General features: G+C 43.9%; 1 protein-coding gene across 4 annotated transcripts in view; it reads left to right on the top strand.

Moving 5' to 3' along the window:
• The window catches only part of DDAH1 (dimethylarginine dimethylaminohydrolase 1), a 121081-nt gene that overhangs the window by 42055 nt on the left and 65698 nt on the right, over positions 1–13328 (top strand). For 2 of the 4 annotated variants that reach the window (XM_081914299.1, XM_081914298.1), the window contains exon 3: positions 10878–11070. The exons of 1 other annotated variant lie outside the window; for it this stretch is intronic. The gene's annotated coding sequence lies outside the window, so the exon portion shown is untranslated. The remainder of the gene's footprint in view (positions 1–10877; positions 11071–13328) is intronic. One more of the 4 variants, XM_081914300.1, reaches the window with a different exon arrangement.

The raw sequence follows: 13328 nt of genomic DNA, 5'->3' as shown, positions 1-13328 counted from the left end.
TGAGAAACAAAAAACATAAGATGTAACCTGTCAGAGTGGATTACTCTTTTATACTATTTTGTTGTTGAATTTTATATAGGATATGTTGTATATGCAGTATATACGTGTTTTAAATGGATTAAAAATGTAAATATATAAACAAAAGGGGGCAGGGAGGTGTGAAAAAAATTAATGGGATAATTTATATACTGAAAGGAGTAATTTTGCAGTAAGTGGTGAAAAGATAGTCAAGCTACACACCTTTTTTGTGCAGGATTCAATTTTGGATTGTTGAGTTGTGCTATATGACAAGGCAGGGCTGGAAACAGTTTATTTCCGGCATACATTCTGCTAAAGTTTAGTTTAGCTATTACACGATTTGTCTGCCATTTGTTGATTGAGACAATCTGTCCTTTCCCAAAGTACACTTGAGTTCGCATATATTCCCCCCCCCCCGCATTTGTGCACTTTTCTATAATACACCATTTCAAGGCAGATGCACTTATTAACAAGAGTGCAGGCTGAGGGGGAAAGGTGTGGCCTGAGGAGACTTCTGGGGATCAATAGAATGGCTTGGGAGGCTGTGTTTGATCTCCAGGCCGAGGTGCCTCTAAAAGGGGGGGGCACTGCCAATCCTTGGAGCCTCCTGGCTCTTTTGGTCCCCCTCCTTGTTTTTGTTGCCTGTTCACCTGCCTCTGAGCAAGAGAGCAGTAGGAGGAGCAAGGAGGAGGAACAATAATCTCCAGCAACCTTGCCTTCTTTCTCTAGGATTGGTGCTGATGGAGCCTAGCAGAGTCAAGTACAGTGGTACCTTGGTTCTCAAACTTAATCTGTTCCAAAACCAAAGCATTCCAAAACCAAGGTGCGCTTTCCCATAGAAAGTAATGCAAAATGGATCAATCCATTCCAGACTTTTGAAAACAACCCCTAAAACAGCAATTTAACATGAATTTTACTATCTAACGAGACCATTGATCCATGAAATGAAAGCAATAATCAATGTACTGTACTATAAAATAAACAAAACAGTATTGTAGACGATAAAAATTGAAAGTAATTTTTTTTCTTAGCTCCACTGATGATAGTCACTGTTTGGATGGGGGGCTTTTATCCATTTCCACAGTCACACAATCAATCAATCAATCAATCAGTAGCTGAACTGGGTTCCACACTGTCACAAAAACAAATTAACCGGAAAAAACCTTAAAAACAAAAATGCAAAATAAATAGCAAAAACCAAAGCACCAAACTCAATCCGTTCCAGAAGCCTGTTTGACTTCCAAAATGTTCGAAAACCAAGGCGCAGCTTCTGATTGGTGCAGGTGCCCCAGAAACAATAGCCGACAGCCGCATCTAATGTTTGGTTTCCGAAAATCGTTTGAAAACCGGAGCACTTCGGGTTTTCAGCATTTGAGAACCAAGTTGTTTGAGAACCAAGGTACCACTCTAAATGGGAGGTGGACACAGTTGAGGAGGAGGTGGCAGGTGTCCATCCAGCACATGAAGTTTGGTATTTGTGCACAAGTATTTAAAAATAACTCTTTGGGTCTCAGCACATAACCTTGTTTGGACAGGCGTGCTCTGTTGTCGCTCATACTAGTGGCAATGACAAAGTGACTTTGGAGAGGAATGTGGCCACAAACAGATACTCTATTCCATTTGCCATCTAAAGTTTGTGGTTGTCAAGATATTTCTCCAAGATGACTCACCAATGGAATTCTTCTCTTGACTGAGAATCCACCTATTGGATTACACTTCACAAGTCACCACTTTCTGCATGGTGCCTCAGTGTCTCCTTTGCCCACCAGCCCATCCAACTGTTAGAATTCCTGCTCCGTGATTGCAGCCATGGGATTTTTGTCTATCACATGATGGTGTGTGTTTTGACTCCACAGAGTGGGAAGTGACGGAGACAGGATGTTTGTGTACTGTGTTCCGTGAAGTGGGACTATTGTCCTTCGTTCTTTTTCTCTTTGCTGTCTGATGCTAGAGAGAGAGGGAACCATGCTGCAGTACTCCGTGTGTGTTTATATGTAAACAAAGTAGATTAGCCCAAATGCTGAGTTGCTGAGGTCTGTTACGTAACTGCAAAGACTCTGCAGATCCCAAAGTGTGCTGATGTCTGTTGGCATCGGTCGCTGTGATGTTCGGGCAGAAGAAAGCTTTTGAAGCTCCCAAATGATTGACCAGGAGGGAGGCAACATGCCAGTTGGGGATGTGTCTCTGCCAGGGTCCTACTCGAGAGTAGGATGAGCTCCTGACACCAACCACCCGTTTTGCAAATACTTAGCGTATCGTTCAGGACAGATTGTCCCCCTGACACTGGGCATATGCCTAATGGATAATGAATTGGGCTGCCACATTGAGCTTGCACACTCTTCCCACTGGCAGCATTCGGATGGTCGTATTTCAGCTTGATAAGCCAAAAGACAAATGAGCTTCATGCAACCGCATACAATGGTTTTGCTCCTCCCCTTCATTTGGGCAGGTAAACAAGCCAGGAAGCAGCAATGAACAATGGCTGCTCGTTAAACGGATATACGAATGAGCCTCCCGCACCCACATTACAGTTAATGGCTTCCATACAAGGCAGGATATAAAGTCATGATTTCAAGTTGGCTTAATATCCTGGCTTGTGTGGAAGCCATTAACCACAGTTTCCTGGTTTGGATGTAGCAGGAAGCTATGATCAACTGCAGCTTCCTGGCTTGTTTTCTCGCTTGCACAGAGGGCACATGCAGGCGCAGGAGGCTCATTCGCATCTCAGTTTATTAAGCAATGTTATGATCAAGCCAGATGCAACCGCTGTTTCTCTCTGTGTTTAATGAGAACTTGGACACACATGTCTTCACAAATATGCATCTTTCAAGACAGAGCTAAGAAACCTGTGGCTCTCCAGATGCTGGATTCAACCCCCTGACTTTTGGCAACACTAGCTGTGGCTAAGGGAAGTTGGCATGTGAGGGTTTCTCCAAGGCCACAGGTTCCCTAGCCCCATGTTAAGTGGTGAAAGTATTGCAAGGATCAGTCAGTTGGGCATACTCTGCTCATTTCCTGTGTCACATTGTATGGGAAGATTGGGCAGTATTTAAGTTCCTGCAGCAGTGCAAGGGCTAGCGATGCTACAGAGCGATTCCCCCCTTCCCCTGCATATACTGGTCATGGGCCAAGAGTCATCTTTACCTGCTGAACAGCAGCCTGAAGGGGGAGAAGGCAGAGGGACCACCTGCAGCTGATCAGCTTTCAAGGACACTGAGAAGGCACTGATGAGAACCAAGCTGGCTTCAACTTTAAAAAGAGCTCTCAGCAACATTGAGATGCTGGAAACAATGCCTGTGGTTCCCAGCCCTACCTTGCTGCTTCCTGTTTCCCATCTGGACCCTTGGCTTCATGATCGGATTCCCTGACCCTTTCAGGTTGTCTGACTATGTGGATTGCTGTTGGCCAAACCCTCGAAACGGACCTAACTTTGTGTGCTGAATCTGTCTCCAGGCAAGCGTATATCAGAGACTCTTACGTTCTGTTTGGGGACTACGACAATACTCTATGCTGTCCCAAAATCTGCCCTGGAGATTTAGGGGCTTCTGGGTGGGGGAGGAGAGTGGGGGGGGGGAATACTGTTTCAACGAAACATTCACATTAGTGCTGTGTTGAATGCAGCTCAATCAGGAAGTTTTTAATGTTTGATGTTTTACTGTGTTTTCGTATATGCTGTAAGCCGCCCAGAGTGGCTGGGGAGACCGAGCCAGATGGGTGGGGTATAAATAACATTATTCTACCTGGACACTGAGGTCCAGTGCCGAGGGCCTTCTGGCGATTCCCTCACTGCGAGTAGCCAAGTTACAGGGAACCAGTCATAGGGCCTTCTCAGTAGTGGCACCCACCTTGTGGAACGCCCTCCCACCAGCTGTCAAAGAGAACAAAAACTACCAGACTTTTAGACGACATCTGAAGGCAGCCCTGTTTAGGGAAGCTTTTAATCTTTGATGCATTACTATATTTTAATATTTTGTTGAAAACCGCCCAGAGTGGCTGGGGAAGCCCAGCCAGATGGGTGGGGTATAAATATTATTTATTTATTTATTTATTTATTTATTTATTTATTTATTTTGTGGGTGGCCACTATGAGAACAGAATGTTGGACTAGATCAGAATTTGGCCTGTTCCAGCAGACCTCTTGTTAGCTTCTTCTGCCCAACTCGTATGAAGTTTCTGGGTAGGTGGATGCAAGGCTGGCCCACCCATGAGACGGGGTGAAGCAGCCTGCTCAGGAAGTAGAAGACCCACCCCACCCTGAGACACTCCACCCATGGGCATCCCACCGCCTCTGCTGTTGGTGGAGAAGCGGTGCCAGCACTGGTGCCTAATTCTGGTGAGATCTCACCCAAACCTCACGAGACCTCACTGGAACCTGCTGCTGCCACACAACCTAAATAAGAGACGCTCTGGCAAGGGAGGCGTGGCAGGGTGGGTGGGGCAGCATTTCCTATTTTGCCTGCGAAACAGGATGCACTTCCCTTGAATGGGTGCATGAGGTGGTGGTGGAAATATTCTGTTAGAGAGGTGTGCACACCAGCATATATAGCCTAGTTTGGCTGGTTAATCGGAAATGACTTTGCTGCACAGGATGAATGCAAGCTCCTGTACCAGCAGCTTGGTCCTAACTGTTAACTGGTTAGCTAACGTTAGTTCTAACACTATTCTGAAGAGCTGTTTGCATAACCAGAGAAAACCAAAATTGTGGAAAGCGGAATAAAGAAGCATGTCCTTAGATTGGGAAGTAGCAAGCTGAAGGAAATGCCTCATTTAAATAAATAAAAAATGTATGTAACAGTCAAAGCACAGGTCCTTTCTTATCCAACCTAAAATTATATAAGGTGGCTGGTTGGAGTATATATATATATATGTATTATTTTTAGTGTTGGACTGGAAGGTAGTTTGCGGAAAAAACAACTCGCAATGAACTGGTGGTTGGAAAATGTATTTCAAACTACTTAAAACTTAAAGCTAAACATTCTGCCTTTAAGTGTGGCTTTTGTTGAATGGGTTGTGCGCATGACACAGTAAGTGGTGGGATGTTATGGTAATTAGTAATGACCCTTGAATACTCTGGTTTACCACAGTGCAGAATACCAAGTGCAGTAGCTTTTCCAGGAAGGTTTAGCTCCATCTTCAGGATTAACTGCAAGTCTCCTGTTTCAGCAACTTTTCAATTATTTCAGTCCAACTCTTGGAGTTTCCATTCTGGAAAACAGCATGTCCTTTTGACATTTGACTTTTTTTTTCCCTTGCGGGGGTTGGGGTGGGGGGGGGTGTTCCATTCTCTACCTTCCTAGTAATGAACTGTGAGGTTATGCAAGGGAGGAGAGTGGGTAGGGAGGGGGGGATTTTTGAACCACTTGTTCTGCGACAGATATGGGTGGTGGTGTTCTTTTCTGAAGTCTGCAGAGCCACACTATAGAAAGGTCTTAAGACTGCTGCATTGCAGGAAAACCTTCAGGATTTGCGATTTCTTAATCCTGCTGAGGAAGGGGCGAGAACTAATGGCAGCTAGACTAGAGATAGCTAAGCACTGGGAACTGGGAGGAACTTTACATTTGAAGGATGGCTCCGTAGAATCTGGAATGTCTTCATGGCAGAAAAACTGGCTTTTTTACTTTTAAATTGAAAGCAAAACCAAAGGAATTATTTTTATTTTATTTTGCAGTCTGGTACTCTTTTATGAGGGACGCGGGTGGTGCTGTGGGTTAAACCACAGAGCATAGGACTTGCCGATCAGAAGGTCAGCTGTTCGAATCCCTGCGACAGGGTAAGCTCCAGTTGCTCTGTCCCTGCTTCTGCCAACGTAGTAGTTCAAAAGCACGTCAAAGTGCAAGTAGATAAATAGGTACCACTCCGGCGGGAAGGTAAACGGCATTTCCGTGCGCTGCTCTGGTTCGCCAAAAGCGGCTTAGTCATGCTGGCCACATGACCTGGAAGCTGCACGCCGGCTCCCTAGGCCAATAAAGCGAGATGAGCGCTGCAACCCCAGAGTCGGCCACGACTGGACCTAATGGTCTGGGGTCCCTTTATCTTTACCTAGATACAACAGTATGTGATTGAATCTTACCTGCAAAATAGTGGCAGTCTGCAATTGCCCCTAGTAGGCAACCTGATGCACAAGGAAAAACATAGGCGTGTGGTTGTCCATGCTACAGATCTTCAGCCAGGGGGCAGCTCCAGAGAACAGTGAGGTATACAAGAAGGTGAACAGCAGTCAACAGAGGAGCTTGTTGGAAGCCCAACAAAAGCCCAACATGGTCTTTTGAATTCCCCTTGGTCTTAACTTAGGTTTCTATTAATCATCCCATTGTGCTTATAATTGAGTTCACCCACGTAGGGATATATTTTTTTAAACATACTTTTAATACATAATCTATAAGTGAATTGATCATTTTAAGCTCTACCAAGTAATTAGAATAATAGGCTAGATCCATATTCATAAGGTGTGACCTTTTGTAAACTGGAGAGTGAGAAAAGTGTTCTTGGGGGACACTTTTATGAAGGATGGTGGTGCTATCCTTCTAGATACACTGTGGGCAGTTTAAAAGACGACTTTCAAAAAGTGTGGGTTAGTCTGAGTCTTATAGAGCAAAAAATACGGTATGTGATTCAGCTGAGAAGATGATTTAGGAAAAGCTTTGTTTGCATGCTGCATTCCATCTCCCCTTAGCTGCTTATGCCCCCCACCCAACTGCCTTTAGTTGCAGGAGGGGCACCTCCAGAATCATACATCTGTCCCAGTGCCACACTTTCAAAAATCATGGCTCAGATTTAGGAACAAAAATCTGTATCCCATTTTCTCTCCCATAAAGGCAGTGGAGGTGATTATATTAAAATCAAGGGCTTACGTCCTCAGACTACGGTAGTAAATTTAACGAAATGTCAATTGTAAATTTGGCCATTTTGTTCTGAAAGGAAAGAAAACTGGATTCAGCTTCCCCAGAATAACTTGAAATACCATATATTTTGTGTAGAGGCTGAAGACGTTGCATTAAGTACATGATAGCAAGCTTGCATACATTGCAACCCTGACTCTTGCAATGTAGCTGTTTCTGTTGAATTAGCTCTGTTTCCTCCCATTTGGCACAATAATACAGAAAGCCAAATACTGTATATCTGCGAACACTTAAGGGATTTAACCACCATTTGTTTTATTTGTAGCCCCACAATTATGTTAATGAATCACCTGTGTTGCACTGAACTATTCTTGTGCTCGATAAAGCACAAGAGTGGGGCTGTGAGTCATCAACTTGAAACTGCACATTACTGAATGTGTGCTCAGTAGCAAACAGCGGTAATCATTAATGCTCAGGAAAATGGTAATTTCTCATCCATATTCCTAAACAGAAGCGAGCTTTCAGAAGCAAAATTGATAGTTACTTTTTACATCACGCATGTAAAAGGGAGAGAAAATCTATCAGCTACTCTTTTTCTGTTTTCCATGCCCAGTGATGGAGGGTGCCAATTTCAGGATGGGATGAAGACTGAAAGAGAAGCATGTTGCTTTGGATTTTGGAATGATGGCAAAACCAACAGCACCCCATAGTCAAATTTGACTGGACTTAACCATCCAGGGGTCCTTTACCTTTTTTATCCTTATGTACCCTGAGCTAGTTTAAAAACAAAACAAAAAAATTGCTTTGGGCGATATTCATTTGCTTTGGAACTGTTGAAGTGAGCCCCCTTCAAAATCAAAATTTTCATAAATCTCTGCCAAATTATATTTTACTTTCCTGTGTGTAGGAAGCAACCTTTTCTTAGGAACTTTGCCAATTGGTCCTTGTCCGTATCATGCCAGTATCTCATTTGCCAGCTGATTCTCTCCCATTAGCTTAGGCAGTGGATAATTCCTACTCTCCCTTCCTAGCTGAGCTTCTGTTTCAGAAGTTTCCCTCTGTTTTTCTCAGATTGCGCTGCATCAGTTTTTTTGTTAAATGACCTTGCAAGATATCTAGAGATCTAATCTCTCTCTCTCTCTCTCTCTCTCTCTCTCTCTCTCTCTCTCTCTCTGTGTGTGTGTGTGTGTGTGTGTGTGTGTGAAAGAGAGAGAGAGAGATCACCTTGGTTCCTGATTTGAACACATCTTGTTGTGAACTCTAGTACAACTTTGCTCGGATGTGCTCATGCTTACAGTTCTCCCATACAAATTTTGTGTTAAACACACATGCCCTGAATATTCTGTGAGTGCACAGATATTTCCCAAATATTTGGTCAAGTTGTTGTTGTTTGTTGTTGTTGTTAACAAGCTTAATTAATAAAAGTGGGAGATTCTCAGTGCCACATTTTTTAGCCCAAAGTTCAAGTGTCAGCATTGTAGAGTTGGAAAAGTTGCAGGACAAGAGACCCAAGAGCAACTTCCCTGCAAGGATAAAGCATTTGGGGCTCTTTGGGTTTATTAAAAATAAGAATAATAAAGTGGGAGATGCAAGAGGTGTTTGTCGAATTGTGCATGGCATGGAGAATGTGGAGAGAAGCATCCCTTGCACTTCCTCTCTCATAATACTAAGATTTGGGGTCATTCAGTGGAAGAGCAAGGTTCCATGTTCAATTTCTGACATCTGCAGATAGGACTGAGATAGGATCCTGCCTGAGACCCTGGAGACCCACTATCAGTTCATGACCTAGATGGACCAATGGTCTGACTCAGCATAACTGTCTTAGTTACATCACTTGAGATAGTTCCAAACATTGCCATGATGATCTAGCAAAGAGGAAGGCAGCCGGGAGTGGCAGCTTTCTCTATGCTCATTTATGGGCAGTTATGCTATCTGTGTTCCTGTGGGGCTCTCGCATTCCAGAGTCGATGGTGTGAGTCCTGCTCATATGCACAGCTTTGGATCACACTCATTAGGTACCACTCTCTTGAGTGCCGTGCCAAACGTGGAAGGGGATTTGCTACAAGTATGAGAGGATCAGCCAGAGGTTGACTGCAGCTTGCCTAAAATGTCACTGGGGACAGATGGCAATTACCGAATTTACAATGGAGTAAGTACCACATAAATACAGTGTCTGTGCAGGTGAAAAGGCTGCAATAGAATTGCAACCCATTAACTTTGGATCAGGCCCAATTGCTTTAATTAGGCTGTTCTGGAGAAAATCCGCTGTGCGTTGCGGCTAAAGCAAATGAGTTTGGCTCTTAAGTAAACCTTTGTGGCAGAATTTATGCAAGGCTCTGAAACTTACTAAAGCGGTCCAACTGACGAAAGAACAGTCCCTTAAATGAGATACAAATTATTTGCTCCTTTTATGACTTTTTGTACCTTTTGCCCTTGTGTATGTATAACCAAAACAAACTTGTTTGGTGGAAAGAAGGGGAACAGAAAATACTGCACTCTTTCCCCCCTCTTTTGTCTTTCTCTTTAGCCGTGTGGGCTTCATATGCAAGCCCAAGATGTGAAAAGATTTCCTAGCGGGAGCCTGGACATGCATAGCAATTCAGGAAGTGCTTTGTGCTGAGAACAGCCCGGCTAAGTTTCTGAGAAAGCAAGATGCGCAGCAAATGGTGGGAATGTGCATGGAAGCATAGCCATAAGGCTGCACAGTGACTGAGTGGGTTTTGGGGTAATGACATCTACTTCCTTCTCCAGCTGCACTGGCCCCAGATCTCTTGCCCCTCCATGGTACCAGGTTCAGATCACTTTGGAAAATGAGCTGGAATAGCTCTGTTGGTAGAGCATGAGACTCTTAATCTCAGGGTTGTGAGTTTGAGACCCATGTTGGGCAAAAGTTTGGACCAGATGACCCTTAGGCAAAGGTAAAGGGACCCCTGACCATTAGGTCCAGTCGTGGACTGGGGTTGTGGTGCTCGTATCGCTTTACTGGCCGAGGGAGCCAGCGTACAGCTTCCAGGTCATGTGGCCAGCATGACTAAGCCACTTCTGGTGAACCAAAGCAGCACACGGAAACGCCGTTTACCTTCCCGCTGGAGCGGTACCTATTTATCTACTTGCACTTTGACGTGCTGCTAGGTGGGCAGGAGCAGGGACTGAGCAATGGGAGCTCACCCCGTCGTGGGGATTCGAACCGCTGACCTTCTGATCAGCAAGCCCTGTGGTTTAACCCACAGCACCACCCGTGTTTGGACCAGATGACCCTCACCCCTTACAACTCTACAATTCTGTAATTATATGACTCTTGCTTCTACTCATTGCCTGATTCACCTGCATCAGCTGCTTCCTTTCTGCAGTCCTATTCAGTTCTTGCCCGCCATCTTAGCGAGCTCTGAGTAACTCCTGTCTGCACAGCCCCATCCTGATTGCCTTAATCCTGTACTCTATTGCTTGGAAGTTCCTGGTGAATGCAGAGGAGAAAGACTGGTGTATCAAATTCTGATGTCCCAAGTGTTCATGCATTCAAAGAGAACAGAAGGAGTCAAGGTTCTATTACCTGTTTTCAGAGTAGGGAGTGGTGCAATTGAGCTAGCCAAGGGTCTGTTGTATCCTAAGCCTTCAAGCTGTGGCAAGGGCCCAATTCAGGCTTGTTTCCTGTATCAGCCTGGAACTTTCGCATCAAACTTGTAGACCTCTCCCGCCTTCTCACCTTCCACCCTGGACAGTGGAATCAGAGGAGCTGCAGGTGCAAATGGTGGCTCCACCCCTCTGTAAATCCCCTCTGCTGCTAGCCAGGAGATAGGATTGCGTACTTAGCAACAGCCCATCCTCAGATAAACATTGCTGAGATATTTTAAGCAGCGCAAAATGCCAGTAATAGTACTTACTGTGACTAAAACATTAGATCGGGCAAAAATAAAACAAGATGTGTAGCTCCTTGCCAAGAGAGCCGAAAAATAACTAATGCCATTGTTTGTTTTAATTGAAATGCCTAAGCAATTGAGTTCCCTCCACTTTTCCTTTAAGTTTTAGGTCATGGAACGCCAAAACAGGATTTGCATCGCACCCTATCCCGAAGCTTCTATTTGCTTGTAAATGCCAGAATTAACCGCCCGAAACCCGCTCTTGGAAATGACTGTGGAACTTTTATAGAACGTCGTACATTAAAATCTGCAGTGCTTCACCAACATAGATGAAGACATACTGCACATTGTGAAAGGTAATCTTCTATACCTATTTTGAGAGGTGTTATTAAGACAGAACATTTAAAAAATGGTGGTGGTGTGGAACAGATGGCGTCGTTCTCTCTGGATGTAAATGCCCACATGTTTCCTTTGAATAACTCTTTGAGTCCCCCCCTCCCCCGCTTACTTATTTTTGTTGCAATTAGTAACATTTTGTAAGTATACCAGACAGTTTCTCCCTGACGAGCCTTTCTTCTTGTCAGCCGTGAGTCTGGTCTCATTTACATGAAGAGTGATGCAAAGTGTTTGGTATACAAAGAGGAAGGGGAATCTGAGGCCCTGCAATTATTGTAGGACTCTTAACTCCCATCAGCCCCAGCCAGCATGGCCAGTAGTTAGGGGTGGTCGGTTTCTTTAATTGTGACAATTTATTTAGATCAGGGTTTCCCAAACTTGGGTTTTTAGCTGTTTTTGGACTACAACTCCCATCATCCCTAGTTAGCAGGACCAGCAGTCAGGATGATGGGAATTATAGTCCAAAAACAGCTGGAGACCCAAGTTTGGGAAACCCTGATCTAGACCATTTCAGTAGCAACTTACCATATTTTTCCGTCTATAAGACGCCCCATATTTTTGGGGACTCCGATTTAAGAAAATGGGGAGAGATTGCCCCTATGTATAAGACGCCCCCAAATTTCGGACATTATTTTTTAGGGGAGAAAACTAGTCTTATACATGGAAAAATATGGTACATTTCTCTCTCTCTCTCTCTCTCTCTCTCTCTCTCTCTCTCTCTTTCTCTCTCTCTCTCTCACACACACACACCTATAGCTCCAAGCGGTTTACAACATAAATTGAAACGTGAAATGAAACATTAAAATATATCAATGTGAAGCATTACAAATGAATCTAGAGTACAAAATACAACAAATACCCACATTTAAAGCATCATTATTAACAAGAAAACAATCTGTTATCTGAAACATATACTGTACATTAAAAAAATGTGAATAAGACTCAAACTTAGAAATGCAATAAAAAACCCCCACATCATTAGTGGTTAAACAAAATAATTAAGGTAGAAGGTGCACCCCCACTAACCCCACCACTCAGTAACACCTCCCAAACACATCCTTAGCACTCTCCCTCATAGAAAATTCACTCTCAACTATTCGTATCCACTACACTCATAATTCTGGGGTGGTGTGTCCTGTTTCACTGCTTGAGGTGAAATGGGAAGGGACACCTTGCCCTGCCTCTGCTACCTACCATACCTCTTGCTGCCGGCATTGCTGCTCTGTGGTGCCTTGTTGCATAGTTCTCCTGTTCGGATTTTAAATATACTTCAACTGCGAAAATGCACGCTCAGCTGAGCAATTTGTGACCATTAATGTTAAAAATCTGGCAATGGAAAATTTATGTGGTGTCCCCCCTTCCCTTGATGCCCTAAGCACACGCTCATTTTGCTTAATGTTTAATCCAGCCCTGTTTACGCCACAATAAATTGGTTAGTCTTTAAGGTGCCACAAGTCTCCTGTTTTGTTGCACCAGACGAACATGGCTCTGGAAAACGTTACTGGTAAAAACATAAGACTGATTCCCTGAAATTTGGATAGGCTTTTTTTTATTAAAAAAAAGTGCAAATTTACTTTCTCACATTACTTTAATCTCCATGACATTTAAATAATTCCTCGCTTTTAGTGGCTTTCGTCTCCAGAGAGCTTTAGACAAATTAACTAATTCACAATGGATTCTAGGCTTATTCAGAATGGCGTCACCTTGGCCAAAGTCACTGTAGTAGTGTTACTGGAAGCCATTAACACCAGCTGACAGAGACCATAATTTATTATTTGCTTCTGCCTCCACAGAGAGTGGTGTTTGCTTCGCAGAAAATAATACAGATAATCTTGCACATTTCTGCCAAACCTATCAGTTTTTGGTGCTGCTGCCAGTTTTGACTTTCAGCTTCTAATCTAGAGGGATCGTTTGAATAATTTAGTCAGGAAATCCAGTGCTCTTGTTGGTATTCCATCAAGCCGGGCTTGATAGAATCTGGTTTGTAGCATAGCACTCAGGGGCTTGGTCAGAACCTTTCTGTCTTCTGCTCTGCACGGTCTGTGGGACACAAGATCTGGTGCCAAGGGTTCCAATAGAGCAAAGGGAGCAAAGCTATGTTTTCTTGCTCAAGTCCTGTGAACCAGGCCTGTCCCCTGCACTGGTATTGTACTACAGACTCTCCAAGTGTCCCTATTTTCTAGGGAAAGCCCAAATTTACAGAAGCCGTCCCAGTTTC

The sequence above is a fragment of the Podarcis melisellensis genome, assembly GCF_964234715.1.
Source record: "Podarcis melisellensis genome assembly, chromosome: 6".
Lineage (NCBI taxonomy): Eukaryota > Metazoa > Chordata > Lepidosauria > Squamata > Lacertidae > Podarcis > Podarcis melisellensis.
Note: the sequence above shows the minus strand (reverse complement) of the source record. Positions and strands in the feature narration are given on the sequence as shown.